This window comes from Aethalodelphis obliquidens, unplaced genomic scaffold (genome assembly GCF_003676395.1).
Source record: "Aethalodelphis obliquidens isolate GAN/ISIS:26980383/991018 unplaced genomic scaffold, ASM367639v1 scaffold2, whole genome shotgun sequence".
Classification (NCBI taxonomy): Eukaryota; Metazoa; Chordata; class Mammalia; order Artiodactyla; family Delphinidae; genus Aethalodelphis; species Aethalodelphis obliquidens.
Genome location: NW_020837946.1, coordinates 11,687,507 through 11,707,985, shown reverse-complemented (window position 1 = coordinate 11,707,985; position 20,479 = coordinate 11,687,507). Strand labels below are relative to the sequence as shown.

The 20,479-nt window shown below is 39.0% G+C and overlaps 1 protein-coding gene across 4 annotated transcripts in view; it reads right to left on the bottom strand.

Annotated features, from left to right (window-relative positions):
• Positions 1–20,479, bottom strand: part of IRS1 (insulin receptor substrate 1) — a 75,536-nt gene that overhangs the window by 34,699 nt on the left and 20,358 nt on the right. Inside the window, exon 2 of one of the 4 annotated variants that reach the window (XM_027119881.1) lies at positions 14,941–15,710. The exons of 2 other annotated variants lie outside the window; for them this stretch is intronic. The gene's annotated coding sequence lies outside the window, so the exon portion shown is untranslated. Of the gene's footprint in view, positions 1–14,940; positions 15,711–17,470; positions 18,932–20,479 lie in introns of those variants that run through there. One more of the 4 variants, XM_027119874.1, reaches the window with a different exon arrangement.

Genomic DNA, 20,479 nt, shown 5'->3' with positions numbered 1-20,479 from the left:
TTTGATCCCTTTCTTGGCTTCCAAAGGGCTGTGATGATATGCATATTTTCTAAGATATTTTATGTGTACAAATTATATACTCCCAGAAATATGGAAATGAAACAGAAAGAGCATAGTGTTTTTGTTTTTGTTTTATATTTTATTTATTTATTTATTTTTCATCTTTATTGGAGTATAATTGCTTTACAATGTTGTGTCAGTTTCTGCTGTATAACAAAGTGAATCAGTTATACATATACATATGTTCCCATATCTCCTCCCTCTTGTGTCTTCCTCCCACCCTCCCTATCCCTCCCCTCTAGGTCCTCACAGAGCATGGAGCAGATCTCCCTGTGGAGCATAGTGTTTGTTTTACAGGAGTAAAGCAAAGAGGAAATGGTGGCAGGGGAGAGAAAGTTAAATTACCATATGCAAATGATAACAACCCCACAATTAGCCAGATAGGACATAGTCCAATCTAAGATGCCTAGAATGTCCAAGGAAGTGGAATTTTTGAAACTCTTCAGATAGACACGGGGATTATCTTGAAGACTTTTTTGTACATTCCTTTAGCAAAAATGCTCAGTGCATATTACAAATTATTGTATCCAATAATTGTGGAGTAAGAGAGGCTGTGCAATTATATATTTGCTTCTGTTTGTGCCCAGAAGATGACTCATAGAGGCCCAATGGGGGATCATGAAAAAAATAAGTCCTAATATCCAAAACTGCCTGTTTCATCAGGGGGAAAAAATATTACACGACGCTCAAGGCACAAATAAAAGTCACAACTAGCAAGTAATATTCATTAGGCATCCATGCAGTTTTGAAAGCCAAATCCAAATGCTTATTCATAAACGTGAGATGAATAATTGCTGTATTTTTACAACGCAATGTTGGTAAATGGAAAAGTTCTTTCCACAAAGCAAAACACCTTGTCCAGAGCAAACTTTTACAGAGGTCTGGAACAAATGAACTTCTAAACATGGTACCTGCATTTAATAAAGGGGAAAATAAGTACTGGGTTCTTGAGTCTGAAGTTACAAAGGTTTTGACATCGCCAGCAAACCATGGCAGCTGGCAAACATCCTGAACCATTAACCACCAAACAGCAGCTGAAGCAAAGTCACATTCCAAAACTCAGCAGCATTTCCTATAATGTAACAAAATGTTGATGTGCAGGGAAACTTACTTCCTTCACTAAGTCTGAATGAAGATCATGTGAGCAGAGAAGAGCTCATTATGATCAAAGCAGATAGAAATTTTCAAATGTACTTAAAAAGTGAATGAAAAACAACACAGCAACTCATTATTTTCAAAGTTCATGCAAAGGCACATAAAAATCATTTTCTTAATATAATTTAAAACATGCCACTTTCTTTATGCTAGCGAAAACTCGAGAGAATCAAATGTCACAATAAAATGTAAATATGCCACAAATCACGAAAACACATTGAAATGTTTTGTCTCCTAGAACTGTTAGAACATATACACAAGGCTTAGATGAGAGAAAAGTCACTTGCAGGATAAGCCCACCCTCCAAACAAAAAGTCTTTTAATTTATGTGCATAAATTAAATTCGGGGTTGGTTTCGTTTGGGTGGGTTTTTTTTTTTGCATTGTTTGTTTTGTTGTGTTTTGCCCTAAAACAAGATTAAAAGTTAACTTTAAAACCAAGATTTGATAAGTGGCTTTACTAAAAGGTTATCTGAAATATTAATTCAACAAAAGGTAGCATTAAGAATCTCCTCTCTATCCCTTGGAGCAAGTTGAAATACCCTGTTAGTTTATAAAATGTCAATACAAGAGGATCTCATGAACAGTAAATCTAATGGTGTCCGGTCCACACTTCGCTACTAAGATAAGCAGTCTTCCTTTTTCTTTGCCCTCTTAATCTGCTGCGGCTCCATTAGTAAGCCCCTAAAAATGTAACCTGGCATTTACACTCTTGTCCATCTGGAATGTCCCTACGTCAGAGGAAAACCCTCACCCCCCTGTGAAAGATGAACAAGTACACAGCTGGCAGAGATCTGGGCACGTAGGAAGGAACCCACTTAAGTGCGTACATCCACATGGCTCAATGGTTAATCCCTCCTGCACCCTCTTCTTCCCACTTTCGGATGAAGCTAGCGAGGAAATGAGTGTTTTTATCACTGAATTCTGTACTATTATCAGACACCAAACAATTCCTTGTTGAAAAGGTATCGCAAGAACAAAGCTTGAAAACTCGCCATCAAAGCTGTCTGAAGTCCAAGGTGCTGTCTTTTACCGTCACTAGAAGCCTTGGAAGCAAATGCGCACAAGGCTGAGGCCAGTCCTGTGAAAGTAGCGTTGTGAAATCTAACCCTGCACCTCTGCCCCCGTCCCAGCGGCAGACTCACATATGTGCACTGCAGTGGAGATTCGGGAATTGCTGAGGTTTTCCATGCCGCTTCCATGAAAACCAACACTTCTAGGTTTCACTGCTGGCTCGTGATGTGAAGCTAAACTTAGAAATAAAGCTGGGCTCTATATCAAGCTACATCACCTCACTAGCTGTGGGCAGGAATGTGAACATACAGACAATTCCAATCCTAAACTATTGGTTTTAATGAGCAAAGGGCAATCAAACCCAACTCTCCGGATAATTTAACTACAACAACAGCGTAATTGCTTTGGAATGCTGCTGGTATTAAATTTGGCTTTTGCTGAAACTGAGGTTTTGACACTGTAACCACGGGGGGTGCTATTTACACCATCATCTGTAGGAAACGGTCCTGAGTTGTGCTCAGGTGGTTGTGAGTTTTATTAAGTCTACCAAGAGCTATACCAGAAAGAGTTGGAAATTATCCATTTTATCTCTGATACTTCTTATGTAATAGACTTGCTCCATGCTGGTCAACTGTCATTCACAGTGACAAAGTTTTGCTTCTTATCGAAATTTACACTGAATAAAGAATGGTTGAGGTTTCAAAGAGCTTCCTTCTTTCCACAAAGAATCCTAAATTGCAGATGATACAGGTTCTAAAATTTGAACAGAACTAAGATTTTATAGGTACTTCAATAAATCTGAAATTCTCCAAAGCCGAGGAATCTGCCCAAGGAAGAGGTGTTTGACCTAGTGGAGCTCCAAACTGTCAGCCTCAAAACTTAAATGACTGTTTCGTTAATGTCATTTGGAAATCACGACACAGCCATAAGCATGATCACGAATAACAGAGGTTGCCAAGTGACACTGCTTTCCTTTGTAAACTAAAGAAATATTAAAGTTCCTCATTATTTTTAGCAAAAACCCCTAGTTACTGGCTTGTACAGGCACTTCATTCTGATTATCCAAAAAGCATGTAAGGCAGGGCAAAAATGACTAATCTATACAAAGGGCTGATGGGTAGCCCTACATCAATACAATCCTTGCTTACTATGGAAGCACTCTCAACACAAATCAGAAGGCTCCCTAAGGCTCACTTTCTTCCAGCAACTGGCAATCATTATTTTCCAGAACAACACAGATTTGACTTTGGTTTGATTCATTAATTTAGTGAAGGTTTTAAAACCCTTGCTCTTTGCGAATATAAAAGTGCACTCTCACCATCTCAATGTGGCATCCTGACTCAGAATCAATGAATTCTTCGGGAAGCCATTACATATGTCATATTGCACTAACAATTAAAGACACATAACTCATGCCTGCTGTGATGTAAAACCATCCAAAATGCCATGAGACCACAGAAACGTAAAAAAGAGATAAGGAGCAAAAAGATCACAATATAAGTTTTACCTACCATATCTACCTACAATTTCTGTTGCAAGAACTCAACTCTGCTGTTATAGTCGGAAAGCAGCCGCAGATAATACATAAGGAAAGGGGTATAGCTGTGCCCCCCCACCAAAACTACAGAAACAGGTGATGGCCAGATTTTGGCCAATAAGGCTAATTTGTTGACTCCTGATCTAGTGGAAAGTCAGCAAAACCACATATTCCACTGTAAATCAGGAATAAGAATACAGGGACCCTGGTGGTCCAGTGGTTAAGACCCCATTCTTCCACTGCAGCAGCTATGGATTTGGTCCCTGGTCAGGGAAGATCCTACATGTCATGGGGTGTAACCAAAAAATTTTAAAAAAATTCTTTTTAAAGAATTTGTAATAAGAATACAAAGGGACTGCATATAGAAACCAAATCAGGGGTGGGGTGATGGGGGAGGGATGGAGTGGGAGTTTGGGATTAGTAGATGTAAACTATTATATACAGAATGGATAAACAACAAGGTCCTGTTGTATAGCACGGGAACTATATTCAATATCCTGTGATAAATCATAATGGAAAAGAATATAAAAGGAATGTATACATATATGTATATATATACTGAATCACTTTGCTATACAGTAGAAATTAACACACCATTGTCAATCAACTATTCTTCAATAAAATAAATGAAAAAAGAAAAACAAATCAGCTCAGAGTAACAACCTTACAAACAGAAAACACCTTTCTAATGCAAGGAATCAGGTAAGGAAAATAGCTAAAAAGAGGCCTGCCCAAGTATAAATAGGTATTTGTTATTCTTACAAAACACTGTAATACTATTTTGATCACCCAGAAGAGGACAAGACTACTTTCACAACATTCTGTGTCTTAATCTTCCTTTAAATGCTTTTGTAGTAAAGAAGACACAGAAATTTTCTGAATGGAAAGATAAAAGGAGAAAAGAGACAATACTTTGAAAGGCAAGGGAAGAAGAAAATTAGCATAAGGAATAAAGGACCTGCAGAGACTGCATGGCTGAGGGGCTTACACTGGAGGGTCTTGTTAGCTTTAAATTCACCATTCCCTAAACATTCCCCACATCATCCTATTTTCGGCTTCTTTTTATTCAAATTACTACATTTTTGGGGTTTTTCTTTTTATACCATATTGTGGTTTCTTCAGTCCTCAAATTATGCAAGGTTCTGTATTAAGACTCTCTGGGAAGGCTACTATGCATATTTATGACAAAAATATTACAAACAAGATCCACAAAAAGTGCCATGGATGCCACATCTCAGATCCTGGTGGGTTCCCCCCTTTGAATGCCAACAGGACAATGAAATGAGCCATTCAGAGAGCATGGCTTTCAAAAGATGCCATCTGCTTTCCAAAGGCAATACAGCAGTAGAAATAGTTCTCTCCGTCTCTAGCACCAGCAATCCAAAACATTAGATCATAGTGCATTGGATTTCCAATGGTCACGGTATCAACATTTTTGTGGTCTTTCTTGGTTTCTATAAGTTTTATCTCATCTGGAATTATTCATTCTTCTCACAATAAGTCCAAATCAACTTTAAATGCCATCAAAAAAAAAGACCCTACAGAAATCCCGCATTCACAAAAAACTTTGACTTCTGAATTGAATTTCTCTTTAGCAATACCCAAGCTACTCTTTTCTTCATTAGCAATACCAACAATGAACCTCAGGGTATTAACATATCCTACTTATATCCTACTTAATATGATAATCTTTGGGCCAGTCGCTTAGTAGTCAGGGCTTCAGAACTCATTTGTATCAATGTTGTACAGTAAATGAACTCCAAATACTAATACTAAAATGAAAATCCCTAGACATAACTCTGTAGAGGGAGCATGGGTAACCTTTAACAGCACACAATCCAGTATCATTTCTACTCCATTTGAAAATGAGTTTTATGATTTCTCCCCATACCAGATTTTCTAAATAACATTTTGCTTTTGATTTTACTGCACTAATAAAAGTGTGTGCTCCTTTGGCAATAACAAGGGATCACTAAAGGAATGTGACAAAATAATCAGATTTTAAAATACGGAGTTTTAAAATTGCTATGGAAAGTACTCCATAAACCTGACACATGAAGACCAGGAAAAAAGAGAGAGAATGAATGAGGATAATGTTATGAATCCAGAAAGATGTTGAGGCAGATCACAGTGGTGGCATCACAGCATCATCTCTGTACAAGAATGATCTACAGTCTAACTTTGGTGTTGGAGTTGTCAAGGTCTTATGCTCATCTATATGTGAGCAGATCAGAACCGGGTCAACTGCCTAACTGGTTTTCTTACAAGATTACATCCCACACGCCACTAATGAAGTGCTCCCTAAAAATCTAAAAAAATACAACAAACTAGTGAATGTAACAAAAACGAAGCAGACTCACAGATCTAGAGAACAAACTAGTGGTTACCAGTGGGGAGGGGGGAGGGACAATACAGGGGTAGGGGAGTAAGAGGTACAAACTATTAGGTAGAAAATAAGCTACAAGGATATATTATACCACATGGAGAATATAGCCAATATTTTATAATAACTATAAATGGAGTATAACCTTTAAAAGTTATGAGTCATGGGACTTCCCTGGTGGTCCAGTGGTTAAGAATCTGCCTTCCAATGCAGAGGACGGGGGTTCGATCCCTGGTCTGGGAACTAAGATCCCACATGCCACGGGGCAACTAAGCCCACGCACCACAACTACAGAGAAGCCCGAGCACCGCAACGAAACATCCCATATGCCGCAACTAAGACCTTGACACAGCCAAAAATAAAAAATAAGTAAATATTAAAAAAAAAATTTTTAATATAAAAGTTATGAGTCACTATATTGTACATCTGTAACATATAATATTATATAGCAACTATACTTCAACAAAAATAATTAATTAAAAAAAAATAAAGACCTAACAGTGCACAATCACACTGATATGGTGGTTACAGAAATGCTATCAGTATAGTACGCAGAACTCTATTGCCCAAACTTTGTTTCTTGGTAATTCTCTTCAAAGCCAAGAAAATCTGCTTCTATTTCCATTTCCTTCCTCTTGGATTATATCCCTATCTATCCCAATCTCGCACTAGCACTTCATCAATTCGTATTTCTTTCTTAGAAAAAAAAATCTGCTCAAACTCACCTCCTTCAGGAAACACAGTGGAGCTGACATGGGAATTAGACACTAGATAATCCCCTTAAGTAGCAAGCCCTTTATGAATAGCTATTTGTTGTCAGACAAACTTCTCTGGTGGGTCCTCTTGATGCAGCTGTCTTCAGAACTGGTCCATATCCAGTTCTAAGGGCCAGGAAGAATTTTTATGGGGGTCCTGTGAGGAATCGATATCTTACTTGTGTTTACTACAAAGTTGGTTAGCCTCACTCTGTTCCAGTGAGTTCTTGAAAACAACCCATGAGCACTAATGGTCTTTCTTGGGTTCACAGGAGTGAAATATCCCTGGAGCTTTGCCACCTGCCTGCTTAACAACTGGCATCACAGCTCTGGAACAATGAGAAACTCCAATTTCTACTGAGCAAAATTTGGGGAGCAAAAGAAAAGGGCTTCCCACGACTGTCTTCTGCCACATGCCTAAAAGAAATATGCAGGATGCCTTTATCAGCTGAACATAACTGGTAGCAGAAAAAGGTCATTTTAAAAAGTAAAGTCTAGGCACTTCCCTGGCAGTCCAGTGGTTAGGACTGCGCGCTTCCACTGCAGGGGGTGCAGGTTCAATCCCAGTCGGGGAACTAAGATCCACGTGCCACGCAGAGCAGGCAAAAAAAAAAAAGAAAAATACAAAAAAAAGAGTAAATAAAGTCTATTTAACACCGGCACCTGATTTTCATAGTGAAAAAAAAAAGGGGGGGTGTTGAATGGAATTTTATACTGGAAAACTAAAATGTTGGACATATTGAAACTAAAATATATGGGGAAAAGCTCTTTCACCTTATTATTATTTTTTTTTCTTTCACCTTATTTTAACAAAAAAGTCTCAGTTGCATCTACTGGCAAAGTCTCAGAATGAACAGAGTGTGACTGAGTGTTCATTTTTTGGATTATTTTTCCATCATGTTTCATCTTTGACTTCTTGTTTGGTTTTTACAGATCACATGAAGGACCATTTCTATAGAAATATTCAAAGGCTTTACCAATTTCCCCAAGGGCCTCTCTTAATCCTATTTTTACCATGTGCATTAGAAGCACTAAGAGAGTCATTATCTTTGATTTGTTTCTTCAACAGGTGACTCCTCTAATTCTGCTAGACCTTTACTTGTCATTGACTATTTGTGAATCCCAGACCTTCTTTGACATCACTTTCATTGACTTCGTGAAATCCTGCATCTTTTGCAAAATGCACATTTTCAATGTCGAATTAAACTGATGGAGGCACGGTCCTTGGTATTAAGGATAGTATGATAATAAGCAAGGAGAGAGTTTTAAAGTGGCTCATTCATTAGTGAGTATTTTTACAGCTTCTACTTCCCAACTAAACCCTTCTAATTGCAGGAACTCAGATCATGAAGATCACTCTCCCCCACCAGCCACCCAGCCACCACCCTATTGAGGCTTTCATTAACCCACTAGTATGGCCCCATGAAACCACTAGAGCTGGCTGTCCGAAACAATGGTCACAGAATTAACACCTTAAAGCACATGGCATATCCAAACATCATAAAAGTTAACTCGGCCAACATCTTCCAGGAAGTAGGTAAAATCCAGTTTAAAAAAAGCAATAAAAGCCCAAGCTAACTCACTCTACCTGACTGATGCCATATGTTTCCATGATGGGTTTTAAATGTCACAGAAAGAATGCTCTGAAATGTAGGTGTTGGAGCAGACTAGCATCTAGCATACAGAAGAGTAAAGGATTAAAATGAACTAATACTGTACTTCCTAAAACATACAGACTTCCACTCAGTCAACTGGCAGCCAAGTGATATCAGCAAGTTTAAATTTGGATCTCATAACCTAAAAACCAGTTAAGATACAAAGAGCGCTGAAATAAGTACAAGTAGTAATAGGGCCAATAATGTGAACAGGTCATGTCAGGTGACATGGATTCCAAAACAAAAATGACCGAATCAAGGTGTATAAACACAGGGTTAAATTACTTACAGTTAGTAAGCTTAAATCAATGCTCCTACCCCAGCAGGAAGGGCCTTTGCCATTCTTTACGAAGAACTGGGATCTGGCTTTAAAGAAACCAGCTTAGGTGTGTCTTGCAAGGAATGTGTCAACGATCACCAGGTAGGCGGCCAAGCATCCAGACAGGCCTGGAACTAGGACCAAACTGTAGTCATAACATTCAAAGGGCCCAGTTTGGCCAATGGGCATCCCAGGGGCCTGAGCAGTAGGCTGCTGTGGCAAGACTAAAGAGGAAATCTCCTGAATGCACCCCTGGGTGATGCTGGGAACACTTCTAGGAAAATCTAGGTCACAGGTGGCTTTAGTTCATTTCTAAGAGGTCCCAGCTGATTGGCTCAATCAAAAGAAGAACTCCAAACAGCAGAGCTCCATGTCTCTCCAATAGGAAACTTGGTAGGCATGTTGGGTGGTCCTGGCATATATGCTAACCTTCTTCATGGGCTTCCCATCACACTTAGAATGAATCCAAATGACTCATCACAGTCTATCAAGCCCTCCAGGATCTGGCCCTAGCCTCCTATTCCAGTCGCCTCCCCAGCCCCTCTCTCTGCTGCTACGGATGTGTGGGAACATGCTGGAATTGTTCCCAGTGTAGGACTCCATCTGCTGCTGCCTTTCCTGAGAACAGTCTTCACCAGCACACACGTGCCATAACTTTCTCCTTCACCTCATTCAGGTGTTTGCTCAAACACTGCCTACTTTTCTGACTACCCCTGTCAAAATCAGCCCACTCTACCTTTCATCTCTATCACTTTACACTACTTGATATTCTCTGTAATGCTTACTCCCTGAAATTATATTACTTTTGTTTGCTTGCTTATCATTTGTCTCTTCCACTGCAATAACATATACTCCATGAGGACAAAAACCTATTACTCTGCCTGAGTCACTAGAGAATCTCCATTTTCCAAAAACATGTCTGGGCACAGAGTAGGGACTCAACAAGTAATTGGACATATACTTGTTGCATTGATATAAATACATTTTATGAAATAATAATGAAAATAAGCAAATAATCAACCAGAGGGCAGACAGCAGAAGCAAGAAGAACTAAAATTTTGCAGCCTGTGGAATGAAAACCACATTCACAGAAAGACAGACAAAATGAAAAGGCAGAGGACTATGGACCAGATGAAGGAACAAGATAAAACCCCAGAAAAACAACTCAATGAAGTGGAGATAGGCAAGCTTCCAGAAAAAGAATTCAGAATAATGATAGTGAAGATGATCCAGGACCTCGGAAAAAGGATGGAGGCAAAGATCGAGAAGATGCAAGAAACGTTTAACAAAGACCCAGAAGAATTAAAGAACTAACACCTAGAAGAATTAAAGAACAAACAAACAGAGATGAACAATACAATAACTGAAATGAAAAATGCACTAGAAGGAATCAATAGCAGAGTAACTGAGGCAGAAGAACAGATAAGTGACCTGGAAGACAGAATGGTGGAATTCACTGCAGCAGAACAGAATAAAGAAAAATGAATGAAAAGAAATGAAGACAGCCTAAAAGACCTCTGGGACAACATTAAACGCAACAACATTCGCATTATAGGGGTCCCAGAAGGAGGAGAGAGAGAGAAAGGACCCAAGAAAATATGTGAAGAGATCATAGATGAAAACTTCCCTAACACGGGAAAGGAAATAGCCACCCAAGTCCAGGAAGCACAGAGAGTCCCAGGCAGGATAAACCCAAAGAGAAACACACCAAGACAAATAGTAATGAAACTGACAAAAATTAAAGACAAAGAAGAATTATTGAAACCAACAAGGAAAAAAAGACAAATAACATACAAGGGAACTCCCATAAGGTTAACAGCTGATTTCTCAGCAGAAACTCTACAAGCCACAGGGAGTGGCACAATATATTTAAATTGATGAAAGGAAAGAACCTACAACCAAGATTACTCTACCTAGCAAGGATCTCATTCACATTCAATGGAATAATCAAAAGCTTTACAGACAAGCAAAAGCTAAGAGAATTCAGCACCACCAAACCAGCTCTACAAGAAATACTAAAGGAACTTCTCTAGGTGAGAAACACAAGAGAAGAAAAGGACCTACAGAAACAAACCCATAACAATTAAGAAAATGGTAATAGGAACATACATATTGATAAGTACCTTAAATGTGAATGGATTAAATGTTCCAACCAAAAGACACAGGCTCGCTGAATGGATACAAAAACAAGACCCATCTATATGCTGTCTACAAGAGACCCACTTCAGACCTAGGGACACATACAGACTGAAAGTGAGGGGATGGAAAAGGATAATCCATGCAAATGGAAATCAAAAGAAAGCTGAAATAGCCATACTCATAAAGATAAAATCGACTTTAAAATAAAGAATGTTATAAGAGACAAGAAGGACACTACATAATGATCAAGGGATCAATCCAAGAGAAGATATAACAATTATAAACATATATGCATCCAGCATAGGAGCATAATACATAAGGCAAATACATAAGGCAAATGCTAACAGCTATAAAAGAGGAAATCGACAGTAACACAATAATAGTGGGGGACTTTAACAACTCGCTTACACCAATGGACAGATCATCCAGACAGAAAATTAATAAGGAAACACAAGCTTTAAATGACACAGTAGACCAGATAGTTTTAATTGATATTTATAGGACATTCCATCTGAAAACAGCAGATTACACTTTCTTCTCAAGTGCACACAGAACATTCTCCAGGATAGATCACATCTTGGGTCACACATTAAGCCTTGGTACATTTAAGAAAACTGAAATCATATCAAGTATCTTTTCCGACCACAAAGCTATGAGATTAGAAATAAATTACAGGGAAAAAAACATAAAAAACACAAACACATGGAGGTTAAACAATACGTTACTAAATAACCAAGAGATCACTGAAGAAATCAAAGAGGAAATCAAAAAATACCTAGAGACAAATGACAACAAAAAACCTGATGATCCAAAACCTACGGGATGCAGCAAAAGCAGTTCTAAGAGGGAAGTTTATAGCAATAAAATCCTACGTCAAGGAACAAGAAAAATCTCACATAAAAACTCTAACCTTACATCTAAAGGAACCAGAGAAAGAAGAACAAACAAAACCTGAAGTTAGTAGAAGGAAAGAAATGAAAAAGATCAGAGCAGAAATAAATGAAATAATAATATAATGTTTATCGTATTAATAAACATAATATAAATAAATTAAATAAATATAAGACTGGACACTATAAAACTCTTAGAGGAAAACACAGGAAGAACACTCTTTGACATAAATCACAGCAAGATCTTTTTTGACCCTTCCCCTAGAGTAATGGAAATAAAAATTTCCATTATATTAATAAAAATAAAAAATTCCAATAAAAATTGTTTATTTTTGTAAACAAATGGGACCTAATGAAACTTCAAAGCTTTTGCACAGCAAAGGAAACTACAAACAGGACGAAAAGACAACCCTCAGAATGGGAGAAAATATTTGCAAACGAATCAAGGGACAAAGGATTAATCTGCAAAATATACAAACAGCTCATGCAGCTCAATATTAAAAAAACAAACAACCCAATCGAAAAACTGGGCAGAAGACCTAAATAGACATTTCTCCAAAGAAGACATACAGATGGCCAAGAGGCACTTGAAAAGCTTCTCTACATCACTAATTATTAGAGAAATGCAAATCAAAACTACAATGAGGCATCACCTCACACCGGTTAGAATGGGCATCATCAGAAAATATACAAACAACAAATGCTGAAGGGGGTGTGGAGAAAAGGGAACCCTCTTGCACTGTTGGTGGGAATGTAAATTGATACAGCCACTATGGAGAACAGTATGGAGGTTCCTTAAAAAACTAAAAATAGAATTACCATATGTCCCAGCAATCCCACTACTGGGCATACACCCAGAGAAAACCATAATTCAAAAAGACACATGGACCCCAATGTTCATTGTAGCACTGTTTACAATAGCCAGGTCATGGAAGCAACCTAAATGCCCATCAACAGACAAATGGATAAAGAAGATGTGGTACTTATATACAATGGAGTATTAGCCACAAAATGGAACAAAATTGGGTCATTTGTAGAGACGTGGATGGACCTAGACACTGTCATACAGTGTGAAGTAAGTCAGAAAGAGAAAAACAAATATTCTATACTAACGCATATATGTGGGATCTAGAAAAATGGTACAGATGAGCCCATTTGCAAGGCAGAGAACAGACGTATGGACACCAAGGGGGCAAAGCCAGGGGAAGTGGTGGTGGTGGTGGGATGAATTGGGAGATTGGGATTGACATATATACACTAATATGTATAAAATAGATAACTAATAAGAACCTGCTGTATAAATAAATAAATTAAATTAAATTTTAAAAAAGACTGAAGGAAAAAAAGCAAATAATCATTGATAAGATGAAAACAAAGCCAACCACAGCCAAAGGGCTAATCAAAGGCAGAAGTGTTTGTGTACTACATAATATGCCAAGAGTTGACTGGCAAAACTGTCTTGAGCACTCTTCTGTATTTGCTGGCCTTAAAATCCATCGGAAACTAGACCGTGGCTATGACCAATTTGTTTTTATATTTATTTTTAATTTTTTTTTTATTCAAGTATTGTTGATTTACAATCTTGTACCAATCTCTGCTGTGCAGCAAAGTGACTCAGTTACACACATATAGACAATTCTTTTTTTTACATTCTTTTCCATTATGGTTTATCACAGGATATTGAATACAGTTCCCTGCGCTATACAGTAGGGCCTTGTTATTTGGCTATTACCATTTTGGATGCCCTCAGAAGTTCACTAAGATCTTGGTTCTTCTTGAAAGTCATCAGAGCTGACGGAGGCAGGATAGCTGGTACCTTCTGTGACCCATTCTGCAACAGCGCTGTAATAGTTGTTTGCATAACAGGACCACTCATATTCTACGTATTTTATGAAACTCTATTCTATATATTTCAATACTGTTTATGCAACTGAAGAGACGATCAGAACCTAGAAACTGGTACTAGAGTTCTCCTAGTCCAAGGCTGCCAAATTGCTCTATGACCGCAAGAATGCTCTTAAAGCATTGAAGATGTGCCGAAGATTGCAGTAAACTGTACAGAGTCAGAAAAGAGTTATGAACAGACAATGAAACGGAAGACAACTAAGGACACCAGCCCTTGCCCAGCCAAGGATGGACACTGGCAATGCAGAACATGGACATTAACATCAGGCCAGTTCAGGGCTTCCCTGGTGGTGCAGTGGTTGAGAGTCCTCCTGCCAATGCAGCGGACAGGGGTTCGTGCCCCGGTCCGGGAAGATCCCACATGCCGCGGAGCGGCTGGGCCTGTGAGCCATGGCCGCTGAGCCTGCGCGTCCACAGCCTGTGCTCCGCAACGGGAGTGCCCACAGCAGTGAGAGGCCCGCGTACCGAAGAAGAAAAAAAAAAAAAAAAAAAGAAAAGAAGAATGTCCAGGCTGTCTTCAGGAAGTTCAAACATTAGACCAAAGTACTGCAGGCCTCCAGCACCCCATGGAACCACAGAGCCACTTCTGGGCCTGGCCATCCAGCTAACCAGTCAATGCACGGAAGACCTAGACACGCAGGATGTGTCATTTCAGGCTTCCTAAGAGTTTCACAGGAGGCTAGAGACCTTCCATTTGAAAAGCAACAACTTATCAACCCATCATCATAACATCAAAGTACTTTAATAAAGTGATCCTTTTATTGGAAAAGGGGGAGATAATAGGGAGGGATTCCTAGTTGTTCTCTCTAAAAAACTTTGCATCTATGACTCTGGGCAAACAGGTGCATACAACAAGTCATAAGCCAATGCAATAGTCTTCCAACTTTTCTGAATGAACTCCGGGTTCCACTGATAACAAGCATACATTTATCTTAGTTAAGACATATCGTCCACTGATTGCCTTCCTATTGCGTAAGATACACCCTTTCAAGTTGTGTAAAATAGAGCATCACAGTTTTCACTGCTCTTCTATATGAGAAGCATAGGCACTAGGAAACATACTCCTCTCCCAGAAAGGAAACAGGAGGTTGAAAAAAGGGCACTAATAAAATCCCAGTAGTCATAAATGCATTTTTAAAACTTTATGGTAACGGTTGACTAAATCATAGATACAGGCAGTTAATTACCAGTGTTCATAAATTATTTTCAAGCAGGGCTAATAATCAAACACTCGACATATAAAAGAGGAAACTTCATTTAACGAGCAATCTTTTAAATCCTTTAATTATTCTCATAAATTACAATTTTTTCCCAACATATCTTTGAAACTTTGAATGCTTCCTGCCCCACAGCATTTTTCAAAACAACCCTCAAAAATAATAAAATAAAACTAAATCTGAGTGTGGTCCACTTAGCTTCTTTGATAAATTCATGATCATATACTTTGCCCACCAACTCCTCTACTCTGCTTGGTTTTTTCCTAAGAGTACTTACCACCATTTGAAATAACTTTATCTGTTTATTGTCTGTTTGTCCCACTAGAATATAAACTCCATGAGGCCAGAAACTGAATCTTATTCCCCAGCCATATTCCCAGAACCCAAAACAGTGCCTGGCATTAAAAATATGTGAGGAACAAATGAACGAACAATTAAATCTGTAACACACCCCCACACGGAGCCCACATATAAAGGTGAATATGTAACATATGCGTAATATATTTTAATATGTATGCAAATTAAAATAGACAAAGCATTATACACACGCACATCAGTATGGAGTACAGCACGGGGAAAAGCATCAAGCTGGAGATGATACATTGGAGTTCTTGGTGATGCTACCACAAAACAGCTGTGTCATCCTGAGCAAGTTACTCAACTTCTCTGGGCCCGAGTTTATCTATAAAATGAACATTTTCAGCTTTATCATCTTTAAGGACACTTAACAGCCCTAATATTTTTCTTAATAAATTCTAGAGACTCATACAACAGTTTACATAATCCACTCTACATAGAAAACAAAATAGCAAAATAACTAAAATTCTAACTCCTGACCTCTGGTTAGTTATCAATCATTAACTATGGCCAATGACTAGCTCCCAAAGTGTCATACAATTTTACATCTCCTCCAACTTACCCCTTTGTTCTCATTTTTTCTCTATTTCCTTTCTCCTTGACCAATGGAGCCACAGGCTCTGAATTTTGGACTACAAATGCGCCTAATGAGCCCCTGAAATTATCGTTCTGGATAGCTAACTAATGCTTTGCACTTGAGCATTGGAAAGGGCACCCTGCAGGAAACTCCTCTACAGCTATGTGTACCCTATCGCCATTATCCTTCCACAAAACCCGTGACCTTGACAAACGCAAGTCGGGACCAAGAATGAGCTCACACCTGAATACTCACTCTCCCCTGTGGCAGGGGTTGGGGGGAAGGGGGTACTTTCAAAGTCACAACACAGTCAACACCACCAAAGCCATTTTATCCCATGAAGAGTAAAGTAGCACTCTTTCAGCTATTGGAGCTTTCACTCTCCAAGCTTCCTTTCTTTAGCACTGGTAAATTGTACCATTGAGATTCTAGGACCAACCTTAAAGAGCTCATCTAGTTCCTTCACTAAGTGGGTGAGTCATTCTTTCCTTTCCCTATCACTTCAAGATGGTCACCCTTCTGCCCAGCACAGCAAGGAACACCAGGTCTCTGGCAAAGGGTGCTGAGACTCCAGAGTAGAGATATTTATCAACAAGAATTTTATGGAAGAAAACATTCATCACCACCCAGTAATACTTTTATTTTCCATATTTAGTACATAATTAAATCCACAGGAACTATAAAATGCATGTACATACTTCCTTTTAAAATTTAATAAATACATTTCAGTCTTTAATCCTGATTTATACTTTCAGCTTATAAAATAATTTAGCCCACGTGTAGAACTTTATTTTTTCTATGCCCAGCTAATAAATGCAACCCAGTTTCCTAGAATTTCACTGTACAACATACTCAAGCTTCATGAAACAAATATCTGAACTAGAGAGTCAGAGTCAATGCATCTTTTCAGGCACTCAATCACAATATACCCGGTCCAGCCAAGATGTCTAAGAAGCTCACTGAATTTGAAAAATATTTTTAATAAGGAAAGAACATATACCAAAAGCACCCTTGTGTTCTAAGGGCAAAAGGGGAGTGGTGGGATTGAAACTCAAACCACTGCAAACCTTAGGCTCGAAAGGCAATTGATAGTTTACACCTGCACTTTTACTTGATCCAAACAAAACTGTATGACAGATTGGGGAAATTATCACTGCATCCAATTTTATGGACCAGAAAATTAGGTCAAAGAATGCTGGATCCCAGGAAGTGGCCGAATCAGGAATACAATTTACATCTCCTCTTTTCCTGTCCATGCTGGTTCTGTCATATCATTCAACCTTTCCTGTATGATAGGCAACCTAGCCTTGCATTACAATATATACAGAAGCAATCCTATAGGCATAAACACAGTAGATGAGCCAATGGGATGAGTGAACCATAGTACACGGCTATTAACAGAGTAAATACCATTGAGTGGTAGGAAATAAAAGAGTCTTATCAAGACAGGAAAAATGATGCTGGTAAATTCTCTCTGGACCCCTGAACGCCCCCACCCCGTCCCCCCCCCCTTTTTAATCCTCTTATAGAAGCTGATTACAGGAAAAGAAATCAGGAAAGCAGAACTGAAACCAAAAGCTTATCAGACTGATAAGGATACTTATACAGGATGCAGTAAATTACCATTGCTTCCTGTTTTAAGTATTCTTATCTGTAGGACACTAAATTTTTTTTCACCACAGAACCTCACATTTAGGACACGTCCCAAAATAGAATCTTCTGATCTTCAGCTGTCAGCTGAAGTTGTTTCATAAATAGCCCAGCATATGTACTCTGGAGGCTTGCTAACACTCTAAATGCAAATATAGTCCAGTCACACCAATTCCTCTTAGGCTTTGGTGGCAATCGAGAACGTGCAAAATCCAGCAGCCCCAGGAATTCTATGGAGGATCCCGTGAATGTCCCTAGTCAATGACCTATAGCACTCTATCTGGATATTTCTGGAAATTTTGAAACAAAAGCCATTAGCAGATATAGATCCCTATTTTTAATATATAGTTCACAAAAGAACATAAGATTTATTTCAGGTCAGTTAATTTTTAAACAGTCTTAAAAATAGCTCTTGTTCAGAGAGTCATTTTGGTGAAAAGGATGTGTTTCAAGAAACCCCTAGGTCTTTTAAACAACTCTTCCAGGGGCTTTCATAGTCAACAGGTACAGACAACAAAACTGATTATACGGGAATGTGTTTGAAAAATTACTCATGTGACCCAAGGATAAAATACATGGAGACATGCACACAGGTATAAAAGACACCTAGCTATAATCTTTACGATCTAGTATGTCAGGAATTCTATTGCCAGAATCACACAACAAGCTGAGACCATTTCAGAGAAAGAGAGAAAAAAAATCAACGTCTGTGTTTTTAAAGAAAAAAAAAAAAGACTGTGGAATGGGACTATGGCACAGAACATAAACGATAAACGGCCTGGGATTTTATGGTATTTGAACCAAACATCTGTGCCTTTATGGCCCTCTTATCACTCCCTCCTCTAGTTACCTGCCCCAGAGCACATCCACCCCAGCTGGGTAAGAAGGGGTTTTACCCTGGTCAATGGAAGTCACCCTAGGAGAGTAGCCTTAAGGTTGACTTCACCTTGAATTATAGTAAATGCTCAAAAATTTTTGTTAAGTGTCGAGAGATTCTATAAATAGGCTCTTCGTGCCCCTTTTAGCCAATTGCTAAGTAGCTGCCTTTTTTCACACCAGGGTGATAAGCACAGATTCTCACAGAGTGGCCCCTTTATGAGCCAGGAACAATTCTGCAGTCCAGGAAGGAAAGCCCTGTCCCCAGACTACAAGTCCAGACAGCGATGAACCTTGTGGCTGCCTTGTGTGAACCACCCAGAACCCAGATCAGACGGGAATGCCTGGCCAGTTCCAGATTCCTACTGGACGTCCAGAATCGATGATGACCAAGCTCACATGAAGTGGATTAACTTGATCCCCTGAGACCTGGGAAACAATCACTGTAAGAGAAAAATGGATTTTGTAAATATCTATAGTGAGGCAATATTATAAAATATTTTTTAAAAGACTACTAATAGAAGGATTCATGTGACTGTTTAAAAAAATCCAACCAGCTAGGTCCTTGAAGCAAGAGAGCTTAAGAAGGTGATCACAGTGGCTCCAACGTGATACAAAAATCTAAAACGTTCTGCTGCCACTGAACAAATAAACACTGACACAAGCAGATTAAAATGGGGGAGAACTGAAGAAATCAGAAAGCAAATCTCCAGCTGTACCCTGGGTTGGTCTGAAACACTCTACTCCAGAATGCTGGCCAATTCTGGGCAGGAAAAAGATGCAGAATATTTTACAGGTTTTGGAAAGAACCACAAAACTGACTGAAGGTTTGAGAAGTCAGAATGCCAACTAAAACTTAATAATGGTGAATATGAAGGGAAAACTGAGAGATGACTTCACAAAGGTCTTCAAACACATGTAGGAAAACATCTCATAAAAGGTCAATGGTCTGGATAAACAAACTGTGGTACATCCATACAATGGAATATTATTCCCCAATAAAAAGAAATGAAACTCTCAAGCCATAAAAAAGGACATGGATGAATCCTTTTTTTTTTTTTTTGCGGTGCGCGGGCCTCTCACTGTTGTGGCTTCTCCCTCTGCAGAGCACAGGCTCCGCACGCAGGCTCAGCGGCCATGGCTCACGGGCCCAGCCGCTCCGCGACATGTGGGATCTTCCCGGACCGGGACACGAACCCGCGCCCCCTGCATCGGCAGGCGGACTCCCAACCACCGCGCCACCAGGGAAGCCCGACGTGGATGAATCTTAAGAGCACACTGCTACGCATAAGAAGCCAGTCTGGTAAATGTACGCACTGTGTGATTCCAATTATATAACATTCTGGAGAAGTCAAAACTACAGAGATGCTAAACAGATCAGTGGTTTATCCCCAGAGGCTGAGGAGAGGGGAGGAGGTTTAAACAGGGAAGCGCAGGTAATTTTTAGGATAGTGAAACTGTTCTGCATGATACTGTAATGGTAAACACAAGACATTAAGCATTTGTCAAAACTTAGAACTTGATAGCAAAAAGAGTAAGCCTTAAGTGTATGCAAATTTTTTTTTTTTAAAACTTGAGAGATCAGTGATTACGGGTGGAATGTAGAATGTGACCGAAGCACCTAGATGTATTACAGATGCATGAAGCAACCTCACTGAAGCATGTGGAGATTATCAGGTGCTGACCTAAGTAACTGGAAACAGGCACATCTACAAAACTAAAGGCAAAAGAAACTGCACTCTAGTTGATAAAGTCATTTCCTATAGGGCATGGGTTGACAATTCTGACACTTCTATGTACATATATGTAGTGGAACTGAACAAATAAATAAATGGATGAAGGATGGTGACAGCCAGGTTTCTCACTTTTGGGGTGGGAGGTGCAGATAAGCAAGGGAAGGAGGCTAGAATAATCCATACAGAAATTTATTAGAGTTTATACATTAGTATGAACTCATGCTTAGCTTAGTACAGTTACAGATGGTTACATGC